Source organism: Suricata suricatta, chromosome 5 (assembly GCF_006229205.1).
Source record: "Suricata suricatta isolate VVHF042 chromosome 5, meerkat_22Aug2017_6uvM2_HiC, whole genome shotgun sequence".
Classification (NCBI taxonomy): Eukaryota; Metazoa; Chordata; class Mammalia; order Carnivora; family Herpestidae; genus Suricata; species Suricata suricatta.
The window spans coordinates 125,169,815-125,183,491 of NC_043704.1; the positions used below are offsets into that span (position 1 = coordinate 125,169,815).

The following is a 13,677-nucleotide window of genomic DNA, read 5'->3' on the forward strand; positions in this document are numbered from 1 at the left end:
GAGCAGCAAGAGTTGGCAAACATAGAGAACTATAGGACATGGAGGCGCTGTAGAGACATGTGGGTTCCCATTCTGCCGTCTGCTTACAGTGTGACCTTCGACTAAGGTTACTTAACTTTTTGGGACCTCAAGTTCATCAACTGTAAAACAGGATTATTAATACTTATGTTATGGATCTTTCAAATGTTCTAGAGGCTATACCCTGTATGGCCCATAGCTCCTTCCACTTAGAACTAGTCTGCCAGGCCAGGGGTCTTAGCAACAATCTCATAGTCTCCTTCTAGATCCACTACTTTTTTTTTCTTAACCTTTTAAAAAATGTTTATTTATTTATTTATTTTTAAAAATGTTTTTATTTTTTTATTTTTGAGAGACAGAGAGAGAGCACGAGCAGGGGAAGGTCAGAGAGAGAGGGAGATACAGAATCTGAAGCAGGCTCCAGGCTCTGAGCTTGCTGTCAGCACAGAGCCCGATGCAGGGCTCAAACCCAGGAACCACAAGATCATAACCTGAGCAGAAGCCAACTGAGCCACCCAGGTGCCCCAATGTTTATTTATTTTTGAGACAGGCAGAGACAGAGCGTGAGCAGGGGAAGGGCAGAGAGAGAGGGAGACAGAATTCGAAGCAGGCTCCAGGCTCTGAGCTGTCAGTACAGAGCCCAACGTGGGGCTTGAACCCACAAACTGCGACATCATGACCTGAGCTGAAGTTGGATGCTTAACCAACTCAGCCACCCAGGCATGCCATAGATCCACTACTCTTGACATATGCAAATCAATGCCTGGGCATAGTTCCGGAGGTAAATGCGAAAGCACAATCCAGTGACAGTTGTGGGTATTTATTTGATAAGTATCTTTGAGGGGATAAATAAACATGTCTGCCCCATCAGGATGGAAGTGATGGAGAAGAATAGCTTGGAGAAGGGGAACGTTAATGGCAGGATTCCCCAGAAGTTTGTGTGATAAGCGCTCCAGAAGAGAGATGGTTTCCTGGGACATCTCAAGATGACAGAAAGGTTTCCTTGGAAGTAATCTAGGATGTGAACAATAGGGTGCCTTGTCCTTGAGGACAAAGAGACCTTTGGCTCAGAGGAGAGGATGAGTCACGGCCCACCCATCTGATAGTGTGACTCAGGCCCAGGGGCCATGGATGCTTCCTTGGCTCTGTCCTAGCCTTCTTCCTGGTCTCGTCACCTGTATCTCCTTATACCTGATATCCTGTCTCACCTCTCTTTTACACTTCTGAGGCTCTTCACTTCAAACCATACTGCAGCCAGATTAATCTTTCGAAAACTTGATTCACCCAGGTTCTTCAAAACCTTCAACAGTGCCTCATCTAACATTGAACAACATGGCAGCCACTGGCTGATCCAGGCTGCCCGCCCCTACTGGTCCATGGAAGACCCCACTGCTTTCTTCTAACACTCCACACACCATGTCCCAGCAGAACCCAGCTTTGGGGATCTCTGACACATCTTTTCATAATCCAGTAGACTTCAGAAGCACAGATCACACCACACATTGCCCTGCCTTGACCCCTGCTTGACCACACCTACCAGAGTACCACTTCTCCCCCTCCTCCCAACTCAAGGCCCTTATTTTAGTAACGCTCATTGTGCAGTAACTGCTACCTTGAGACAGATCGAACTTTCCATCATCTCCATCTCTCCATCACTGGAATAAATTCTTTAGGGAAGGAGTCATGTTTTTAGCTTCTTCCTACTGTGTTAGCACATAATAAATGTTCCATAAAGGTTTGCTCTTACTGGAATGATTTCAGTCTCTTCTCTAAAGACACTGGAAGTAAAAGGGTCAGAAAATCATGTACTTGTACCTAACATGGACAGTGGCCCTTCAGGGAGAAAGGCACAAGGGGGAGGAGTGGCAAGGTCATGAATTTCTGGGGAGCAGGTGGAGTGCACCTGGGAGGAAGACGGAATGGGTCTGAATATAGCCCTCCTGGGGGTTCGGGGACAGGAGTGCTTCTACATGGCCCAGGGGCAGAGGCCAGGAGACTGGGGCCAGCCCCACCTAACTGGGAGGTTTCAGCTGAAATGCTACCCTGACATTAGCAGTTTTCTAATTTTCCTTTTTAAGAGTCATGGAATCCTTTCTCCCAACAGAATTTTCCCTGAAGCATTAAAGGAGAAATAGAACAATTCAGCTGTTCTAGATGAATCAGAAGCAGGAGTCCCGAGCCCTGAAGCCAGTCCCTTTCCCATCTCCCCAACCCAGACTCTGAAGGGCTCACAGAGAGATCCAAAAACACGGGACAGCCTCCACAAAGTCCCCTTGAGGCCTCAGAGTACACTGTGGGTGCTCGTAAAAGGTGTGGGTGATGAGACTGGGACTGAGGCATTGGGGGTGGTGGGTTATCTTGCTCCTTATATGAAATGCATTCTTAGGACAAAACTAAAATCTAGATGTCAATGTCAACTAAAGACTTCAGGCCTACTAGTTACTGAAGACAAAGAGGAACAGTTTTCACACAGACAGACTGTGCAAATGAGGAATTGTGTTTCCTCTGACATTTCTATTCTAGGAGATAACTTTGTCGAGAAGGTATTGCTCAGATAACAGGTTCTCCCTCTGATGATGAAAACTAATTTCATTGCATAAATATGCTTGAATTTTACATTAGGAAGTCTGACTCATTAAATATTTTTGGTGCAGTAACACTTCTGGCCAAAGTAGATTAAACAAATAAGCAATTAGTTTGGAGACTGGATATGAATACAAAAGCAGAATTAATTATGTTTCTAATTGTTTTCTCCTATTGTGGACACTGGCTTCTTGGCTGTTGCTCTGGGCTTGCCTTCAGATGACCCGGACTCCCTGTTCCAATCTCCCTCTCTATCTTGGAGTCAACTAAGGACAGAGGACTGCTTTGTGGGGGTGGCACCATTTCGATTCTGTCGTAGAATATTGGCTGAGTCTCTCCATGGACTCAGTGAAGCAGGAGTGGGAGAAAAAGTGAGGGCTTCAGGCCTGAGTGGCTGAGTCAGTCCTATATCCCAGATAGGTGCTTCCATCTTGGGTCCATCCACGAAGGGACAAGGCAGGGGGTGTGACAACTTGGGGTTGGAGGCTGGGGGCCATTCCAGGGATGTGGGTTTATAGCAGAGGTTCTCATTTGTGACATTAGTGCTGATGAAGAGGGGGTTCTTTGTTGGGATCATCCAACTGACCCTGCTAGTTCTCAAAATGTGATTGCAGTTCAGCATCACCTGGCAGCTGGCATGAACTGCAGAATCTTGAGCCCCATTCCAGACTTACTGGATCAGAAATGCTGGGGGTAGGGCTCAGCAATCTGTGTTTTAACAAGCCCTCCAGGGGATTCTGATGCACACTCAAATTTAAGAACTACTTGTCTAGAAATCTAGAAATCAGAATGTAAAACTTTGAAAGGACATCTGAGGTCATTCAGTTTTCTGCCAATTCTTACAATTTATGGATTTGAGCACTGAAGGCTGGAGGGAAAGTCACTACCCTAAGTCCTCTGCAGGTGAGAGCAGAGTAGGGATAATGGTTCCGCCATCACTCCCCTCCCCCTGCACTCAGGCACCAGGCACTGAGGATGCCCAGCATGGGGTGGGGGAGGCAGGAGGAGGGCCTCAGCAGGGAGGTGGAATTGTTCAGAAAGAAGCATCCTGGGCTAGTGGGATCCTGAGTCTCTCCTAGGTCACCTCACTTGGCTTCTCCTCCCTCCGAGGGTAACTAGAAAGCACACCAGGAAATGGCCCTAAGGATACACACCTGAGTGCTGTGGCCCTGTGGCAGTGGGAGGCTCTGGAAGGATATGTGAGTGTATGAGGGGCACTTGACAGGCGGTGCCTTTCCTAGGGCAGTGAAGACGAGGACAAACCTGTCAGCCATGCCTCCTGCAGGCCTGTCATCCTTCCTGGGTGTGGGAAGTACAATGGCAGCTCCCGTTTGTTGAATATTTAAGCACAGAAGGCAGTTCACAGAATGTCTGGCACTGAAGAGGCCACAGGAGAGAGCAAAGAATACTTTACAGCAGGTTGTGTGCCCCTTGCTCCCTGGCTGTCACCATGTTCGGCAGGGTGCCCCCCCCCCCCGCGTTGGGAAACCACCACCATCACCCTAAGACTGACACAGCCACCACTGACACTGGGCTGTGAGCTGTGCCTGCAGTGTCTGTGACTGTCCTCCCTGAGCCTGGAGATGGAAGTCTCCTGGCCGCGGGGCTCAGACCCCCTCATCCTGCTGGCAAGTTTCCATCCTGCAGTGCCCAGCTATGAGGCCCTCTCTGCATGTCACCATCCCCACAGCAGTACAGGTCTCCCTCCCCTTGACTCTGACTCCTGGGGACACTTCTGCACTGCAGCTCTCTGAAGGATGGTGGTTTAGTTTTGCGCCTGGCACACCTCTGGGTTGGGAAGTGAGCTGTGTCTTCCTGCTTCTAGTCACTATTTCCACACCATTGCTCACCATCTTCCATGCCCTGTGTTAAAATGTCACTCAGCTGGGCCACTGGTCCAAGCTTGGGACCACTGTGTACTCCTTTCCACCACCAGTCCCAACTCACCGAAGACTTGGGCTTCTGTCTTCTCTACTCTAGGACTGGCCCTTTAGTGGATGACTTCCATGTCCACCAGAATAGTGTACTTTCTGTTCCCTAACCTCCACAACTCTTCCACATCTGCCCCTTGGATTCGGCCTCGCCTGACACTCCATATTCAGAATCACAAATTCAAGTTTTCTCTCTCCTCTTGGCAACCTGTGATGAGCCCACTGCAACTTCTGTTGGCCCCTCCAGCCTACTCGGCCTTGACTTCCACCCCACGCATCAGCCCTCTTCTTTATTTGTCTCTCTTTATCCAGCCCAGTTCCATCTTTGCAAGAAGATAATTGACAATATTCCCTCCAAACTCAGGTGGGAGTTGCCTTTATCTTTTCTGAGGATACAACCAGCAAAACTCATCACTAGAGACATTCACAATTAACTTCATGTAGGGTCAGCCATGCACTGCTGGGGAAGTCACGCAACAGGGTAGATGGGCAGCTTAGTAAACACATGGTCACTGGCTTCCAAGGAGCCCTCACGTTTTCTAGAAATGCAGAATTTCTCTGCTCAATCCCATCTCCCCTTCTCTACAATGGCACTGCCAAACTTGCCACTTTCAAACCTTGGACCCCAATACTTCTCCCTCAGCAACCAAGCTTATCTCTCACATTGTAGAGAAAATATTCAACTACATAACTAATACCTCAACTTGGGAACTCGAAAACTCCACAAATCACACATGCGCAGAATTGACATCACCTCCCCTTGCCACCATCCCTGAACACTTTCAGGAGGCCCTGGCATGTCTCCTGTGTATCTGCAAGCCACCTACTCGACCTCCTTCTGTTTTCTCTGTTCTCCCAGTCAGGTGCCTACAAGATGTCTCCTAGGAAAGCTGTTCACTAGGCCACACTTCCAGTCTCCTCCCTGAAGACCTATGGCCACCACGCTCAGCACAAGCCCTACAACCTGTGAGAGCCCAACCTCCCTGCTGCACTGTGGCAACTCATCAGCTAGCCTCAAGGCTGCCTGTTGTGCTCAAACTTCACCCTGTTCCTCCTGCAAAGCTGCCTTTCCAGTCCTTGTCCTGAGCCCTCACTCTCTTCCAGGACATCAGATAAACCAACAGACACCAGGATGTCTTGTCTCCACCCAGTCCCCTGCACATTCATCTCCTCACAAGCTTCCCTCCTCACACAGCAAACCTATTCCTGCAAACAAATGCCAGTCCACTGGTTTATGAGGCACCAAAGATCAAAAACATTATATAAGGCCAGTCAGGACATACCAGAAGAGAAGACACTGTGCTGACATACAAGGATTACTGGAGAAGTGAGATCTGGTCATTTCCCTCGGGAGTCATATAGTCTATCAGGAAAAATACAGCCTTAAGGACACAAAAAAACTAATATACAGTCAAGAACTCACTGTGTCATCCTTATAACTAGTACAGTTCAGAGAAAGACAATATACATATCAAGATTTTCTATGGGGTAGATACTATCAGAGAGGGCCCTTGTTCCCTTGAGCTTTTCTGGACAGATAAAGTATTTGCTATGTTAAGGAAGGAAGGATGGAAGGAGGGCAGAGGGCAGGAAAGAAGAAAGGGAGGGAGGGAGGGAGAGATGAGGGAGGGAGGGAGAAAAGGAAGGACTGAAGGAAGGGAGGGAGGAAGAAAGAAAGAAATTTTAAAATCCTAGGGCTCAATTCTATCACTGATGTCCTGCAGCACAGATCTCAGAAGGAAACTGATCCCAAAACCAGAGGGTTAGCAAAGAGTCTCTCTTGCACTGGAAAATATTTGTGGTCTGGTGTTGCCTTTATTTACCCAGAACATTTAATGTGCCTTTTTTCTCCATCTTTCACATCCGCTCTGAGAAGATGTTAATTTTCTGAAATTAAACACTTAGCTTGATTACTGTTTTGTTAATTGCGGCATTCAAAAACCCCCGGTGCTCCTGCCTGTTTAACATGGCTGGTGCTGTGAAAATGATAGGCACGGAGTTGGCATGCCGGTGGACAGACAGCAGCACTGGTATGCCATCCCGCCTGCCCCCAGCTTTGCTTGCCCCAGCAGCTGGGTCCTTGCCCACAGGGGTGGGGCATCCCAGGTCACAGAAGAGGGTCTCCCACAGAGCCATGTTTTGGGAGGACTGTGCACCCAGGAAGTTCCAGGTCTCAGCAACATCTGGAAGAATGTAGAGGCATAACTCCAATCAGAGAAACCACACAAAGATGTTTGAAGAAAGAAAGACCACAGAGAGAGCTCAAGCTGCACCATTTGCTGATGCCTGGGATGAGTCTAAGAATGAGGCATCCATTCATACATCTGCTTAATAATTCATTAATCCACTCAATACACATTTATTGACTTCTATTATTTCAAGCACCTAGCTAGACACTGGGGAACAATAACCAATAAGACAGATAGAGGCATGTTGTCCTGAAGATTATAGTTGTGGCTCACGGAGCCGACATGTGCCAGAGGAGGACAGGGCAGACACATTGCAGGGATTCCTCCTCCCTCCCACCTCCTTTGCCAAGGCCACAGGACAAACAGCAACTATCTCATAATCCAACTACAAGTTCCTCTGTGAGGTTCCCTCCATAAGGAGGGTTACTACAATCTCATTTGGACTTTGAACAGGGTAAGGAACTTACTACGATCTTACTGCCAGCAGCGTGTCCCATTTTCACTTAACAAGCCACACAGTTGGAGTGCCTGGCCAAAGGTGGAGTAAAATGAGCAAGGGCACCCCAAGCTCCACAGCCCTCCAGTCATCCCAGCAGGGATGCAACACGGGGCATTCTCAGCTGTTAGTAACATCCCCAGGCCCGGCTCACAACCCAGAAGAGGGAGAATACCCATACACAACCACTGTGTGGCCCAGCAGATGATATCTTTCCATGAGCAGTCCAAACTGGGCAGTTAGTGAGCAATACAATAGCCTATTCAACACTGTCACTCTTCAGCAGTAGCTGCTGCAGACTGAGATCCTGTCTATCGATGGCATGTGGCTGCACCCTAACTTTTATAAAGTGAGAGCTGGTGTCACAGCTGGTTGTAGGACCAAGAGCCTGGTGGAAGGACTCCTTGTGTTGCTGCTTCCCAGCTAGTCATTGGCCCCCTCATGACTTTTCTGGGCCACTGACCTCAGTCTCAGTGAGTGCTGTGTACTAGAATGTGAGCTCCATGAGCCACGGATTTTTTGCCTGTGTTGTTTGCTCCTGTGTTCCTGGTGCTAAAAGTGGTGTATGACCCACAGAGAGCTTCAATAATACTTGTTGAGGAAATGAATGAATGGGAGCCCCTAGAAAAAGGAACCAATGAATGAGCCTGTGGAAAGCAGTCACAAGGCTGTTTTGAATGAAGGAATACATTTCCAAAGTTGAAGTGCTTAAACAAATAAATAAACAAACCCCTTTGAGTATGGGTGAATCTCTCTGTGCTTCTCTAAGCGGATCAGGGTTGCTGGCATCATTCTAAGATCCCCTTCAGTTTTCCTTCTAGGACCCACTGAGGAAGAAGAAACCTAGTCAGCTAGTTGGCTGTCACCACCCCCCAGGCAAACATTTATGGACTAATACATATGTAGGGACTAAAGGATCCTGGCAAATACTTATCAAGTCTCCCCATGCCTAGTACTGTGGGCTGAGATAGGTGAGAAAATCCGATTTTCCATAGAGCTCACCATCTAGTGGAGAGCCTCCAGGCTGCAGGGGTGGAAGCCATGACTTTGATCGTGAGCAGTACTCCTGCTGACCTACTCTGCTCCACAGACAACACAAAACTGTTTGCAAATGGCCCAGAGTTTTCTGAGGCCATTTAAAATTTCCTTCCCAATGTCAAGGCTTAAGAACCAATAAAAACAATCTTTTTAGAATTAACAATGAGAAGAAACCAATGAAATGAGCTATGAAATTGAATGAACACTGAAAATTTCATTTACTTAAGGGTTTTAGATTTTCGTTATTAATTTCAATGAAAGTTTTCTTTAAAATCACCCTAGTCTTTTTAAAGTTCTGACTCAATCTTTTCTCTACTTTGGAGCAAATTTCGCCTACTAATTTCCAATGAGACCAGCCCCTAAAAATGAACTGGTTTCAGCATATGGATCTTAACACTCTAAATTTTTACAGGCAGCACTGTAATATTGTTTTAATATTTAATTTTGAGATTTACATAATATCTTTCCTCCAAAGAGCTCGATATATTGCAATATCATAAAATTCCTTCTCATATTCAAAGATTATTCTTTATGCATGCAAATACTATATTTAACCAAGGAATAATGCAAATTAGGTGATGTGTTCAGAGGAATGGGTGGGCTACGTAATTCTGTTGTAGACAAAGTAGAATCTCTGAGTGACTGTAATTGTCTAGGAGTGTCAAAAATGCCTTAAAAATGGACAAATTATTGGGGCTTATGACCATTAATAGAAGTAATGCAGCATTTTTTAAACAAAATTAAGCAATGGGTTGTGTCTGTGGGCCTAGTGAATATGTTAATATTCCATATGCAATAGGCACAGTGGGCCATACAGGGAGTGTGCATAATATAAATGTCAGATATAGATACCGCTGATGGCATCATGAAAGTGAGGCAAAGTGCTGCTTCTCCAAATACATAAGAAGGAAGGACAGACAGACTCCTCGGAGTGGCACGATCAGTCTGTGGCAGGTATACAGGTTCTGGCTCTGCTGCCCTCATCAACTCCCCAGGACTTTGCTACTCGCCTTTCTAAGGCCTATTCCTCCCTCGAAGAATGAGCAAGCCCATCCATACCTGCTGTTTATCTGATGGGGATGACATCAGTCCCAAACAAAGGGATGGAAGGACCATGGAAGGAAACAGCCTAGGAAGAGAGTCCAGCAAATTGCTATCTGACTCAGAAATGATGCTCATCTCCCTGTCCATAGCATGGTTCACAGAGTCACTTTCTGTCCCGTCTCATTTGCTTGTCGCAACAACACTCAGAAACAGGTGTCATTACTCACATTTTACAGTTGAGGAAGGAGGGGTCGTCACTCATATGAGTGATGTGAACTTGCAAGAGTCGTGTGAAGGGCAGGGGGAGGGTCCAGGTGCAGGGTCCCCTGCTGCACCTCTGCCACACTGAGCTCAAGAGTTGAGAAAGGTGACTGCTCCATGGTGGAAAAGGGCTAGACCCACACAGCACACATGCCATTCAGGCTTGACCAAATCAGATTGGCCCTCTGAGCTGGAGGTGACAAACCACAGCCAACAGGCCAAATCTAGAATTGGATTTGTTTGGCTCTCAAGTGCTTTAAATTTTTCTAATTATTTATCAACATTTTAAATCTAGGCTCTCAGCTTATAAGTTCTGGACCTGTGGGGTGTGGCATCACTTGCTGGAGCTGAGCAGAGGCTTGTCCTGTCCTCTACAGTCCTCTGTGGTCCTCACAACTCCCTGCTGCTTGACACTTGGCCATGCTTTGCTCCTCTCCACCACCAGTCAGGGCTCATAGGCCTTTGGGTTTGTTCTCTCTGGCCTAGATGGTCCTAAATTCACTGACTCTATTTTGCAGCAAGTTGATTTCTAAGATGTGCCAGTCTGATTTGTCTTATTTATTTTTTCCAAGATTTCCTCTGAGGTCCCCTTCCCCAACTCTGACACTCTGAATCTAGTTGGCAGAAAAGAGAAGTAAAGTTTGTCATTCACTTTAATTCTCTCTGACAGCCAGATGATCCGGCCATCAGTCTGAATCTGGGGCCAGGTGCCAGAGAATGACTGCAGGAGTTAGCGGTGATAACAACCTCTCTGCAGATCGCTTGGCCACTGGAACAGAGAAAAGTTCCACCTGAGCTGGTCTATTTTAAACTCAAGGCAGCTGTATTCAGTGCAAGGCTGCATCCCTGAAGACCTCATGTAAATCTGAGCTTGCATAATTCATGACCAACCCTGACCAAAGATGATGGACATTTTTTTTTTGACAGCTAAAGTGGCCCAGCTATGTGGCAATGGCTTAGAGGGAGCTTACAACTTGCCCAGCTCACTGTAATGTGATTTTTGATCAGTCGGTGGATAAAATAGCCACAAATCTGAGTTTGAAACCTAGAAACATCATTGCTGCCTGTGAGACGCTGAGCAAATTCTGAAAGCACTCTGACTTCGGCTTCTTCATCTGATCCACTTCAACTTTGTGAAGAACTTGGTAGGCACTTGGCACATTGGAGACACTAAAAATAGTAGTTGTCTGCCACTGCCTGTGGGCTGGGTTTGGATCTGATCCTGATATTCACCATGTGGTACAAGATCCTTGAGTATTCATGACTATAGACATGACTGAGGCTGTTACGGAAGGAGATGGAAGTCCTCTGCATCTCAGGATCCAAGAGATCCTTCAGTGTTCCCTAAATGATGCTTATCTCAGTGTGCACTATGGACCAAAAGATGATTATAAAGCCTCCTATGGTCTTAGATTACAGCCCTGAAAGTCAAGAAAAGCCTCATGGTGACTCCCTCTGATGGACTGGTGCCAACCAGTCCTTTTGATTAGATATCTCAATCAGCCAAGATGATCTGCCTGTTTCCACTGGGCAGGGTTCGTGATAGCAGAGGGAGGCAGCATCAGTGAGGCATGCCTGGGCAGCCCTGAGAAAAGAGGGCATGACAATTCTGTGTCTGATGAACAGTAAGAGCTGCATGCCCAGCCATAGATGTGGTTTGCAGCTTCCGACCAAAGGAAGCACCAGTCCAAAGCAGCAATTAGCCTCCTAGGATAGAGTCTGATACTCATGAGCATCAGGCTTCAGATCAAGTCCAAGACCACCTAGCAGCCAACCTATCCAAACCCTTCTCTTGTGTGACCCTTACTGACACCCATTGTCAAGATCCAATTCACCTTGGGGGACACCTTCAATCCCTCAACAAACACACACTCATCTCTGTCTTGATCCAGAGGTAGGGGAAATTTTTTATGGTTCCATGTCACAGAGAAAATTGTGGAAGAGTAACAGGGTGCACAGTGAGGTACCTTTCTGAGCCAGAGAGCATGGACTGGCTCTGAAAACCCTCTCCATGCTGAGAGGGACTGCCCACTGTTAAGGGCAGCAAACAGGAAGGCAGAATCAGAGGTGATGCCCTGCTGAGCCCTTTCTAATCTTAGATTCTCAAACCCCTTTAAGCTTCTTCTTCCTTATCTAAAACATACAAACAATGCCCAAGTCATAGGTAACTATGAGGATCGAATGAGTCCATGTATTCCAAAATTCTTTGTCAACTCAAAATCAAAACAAAACAAAACAATAAACACAAAGTGTTAAAGCTATGGTAATAATTATTCACCTACTCCTAAATCAGAATCCATTCAGTGGGCCCCAGCTATTTCAGTTTGGGCAGTTCTGGACCTAGAACAGGTCCTCGACAGCACTAGCATTTGATTTAATAATTGATTCCAGAACAGCTCTAGGTCAAATTCTTTACATTTCATCTACCTACTCACGACTCAGACAAGACAGTGGTGGCAGGAGCCATGCCGTACCATGAGGTCAGGGTGGGGAGGCTGACCTGGACCTCACTCCAAGTGGAAGAGCTCAGGGTCCCTGGAAAGACGTTAGATATGTCATGACTGTGGACTTGCATGGGTACATCTATCCCATGCCTTAATGGATCTCAGTGAAATGGCTTTTATGATGCCGGCTATTTAGTCTCTCTTTCATCTCTTACAAACTGAATCACTCATTCATGTTTCTAAACTGTTCTTACAGAGGTACAGGCACAAGTGTTTATTTTGAAAGATCTCATCTTTTAAAAGAGTTATCTGTTGGTTAAAAATAATTTGCATTCACATGTGTATCTGCCAAAGCAGTGTGATAGCACCAAGTTCCTCAGAGCCCCACAGCCCACAGATTAGGACCCATGGGCCCCCTTGTCATTTGTTTCATAACAACCATATGCTACTGAGAAGCACCCTTCTCTTATTGATTATAAACATTCTGATACCCAAATTCCAGAATTTCCAAAAAGAAATCATAGACTGGAACAGGTTGATGGGGCTGGGACCCCCAAATCAGGGAAGGTTAAGAGCAGTGGGCCCACTGGAGGGGGGAAAAAAGGCCATGAGAAATGTGCTGGTGGAGGCACAAATGAGTGAGGATCAAAACAAATGTTTGGAATGCTGGCAGTGCCGGGCCCCTTGCAGGAGCCCTGGTCCCTCAGCACCTCTGCATCTCGGGAAGGTGCAGATGGCAAGACAAGCAGATGGGCAGGTTCGGGAATAGCAGGGTAAGGAAAGGGAGGGGCAGGAATCAAAGCAAACCGCCATAAGTGGCAGGTTTGTTCGCACATTCTTAGAGAGAGAGAGCAGACAGCCAAGCCCAGCATGACATGACAGCCTGGCAGGATTATTAGTCCCAGAAGCTGGGACACTAAAATATTTCAGCCAGTTTTCTGCCTTAAACTCTCCAAGGGAAACACTGCTGACAAAGGCTGCCCATGTTCCGTGCTCAACGTGATACAGAAATTACCATTCCCTTTTCTTTGGGTGAGACAGACTGTCACAACCTTTGTCTCCACGGCACTGGGACTGCGGTCACCAGCTGGAGGCTTCCACACTTCCACGCCTATTTTCTCACGGCACATGCATGCATGCAAACACGTGACCATACACATACATACAAACATGCACACACGAACACACACATGCTCACAGCAACAACGCAGCCATCTGGACAGCTATGCTCTCCTACAACACCTTTTTTTTGCCTGAGTTCTGACAGCTTAAACCCAAGAATTATCTGCCATCAAAGATGCCTGGGATTGAAAGAGGCAGAAGGAGCCAGAGGATGGAGAGGTGAGGAGCAGACAAGGACAGAGTAGGGAAGAGGAGGTTAAGAAGGGGGAGCTACACGGAGGGCAAGAGAGAAAAGAGACGTGCTTGGCTCCAGCTATTCCACTAACAAGCTGTCCTTCTAGAATTTGTTGATTGAAAAAAATCCATAATTCCCAATAAGATCACAGTCCATTGCCCACGGCCCCTATTGCCTATAGACCTTCCCTCTGCAGTCTTGCACTGTCACCCCAGGGGAGAGATTGCTCATTTCTCTCTAACTCCCTTGGTATTTACTGCATGTGTATGGTACACACACTTAGAATACACCATGCTGCAGATTTGTATTTTGTATC

General features: G+C 46.8%; 1 protein-coding gene across 2 annotated transcripts in view; it reads right to left on the reverse strand.

The window, feature by feature from the left end:
* The window catches only part of EPHB1 (EPH receptor B1), a 414,308-nt gene that overhangs the window by 101,398 nt on the left and 299,233 nt on the right, over positions 1-13,677 (reverse strand). The gene's annotated exons all lie outside the window — the stretch shown is intronic.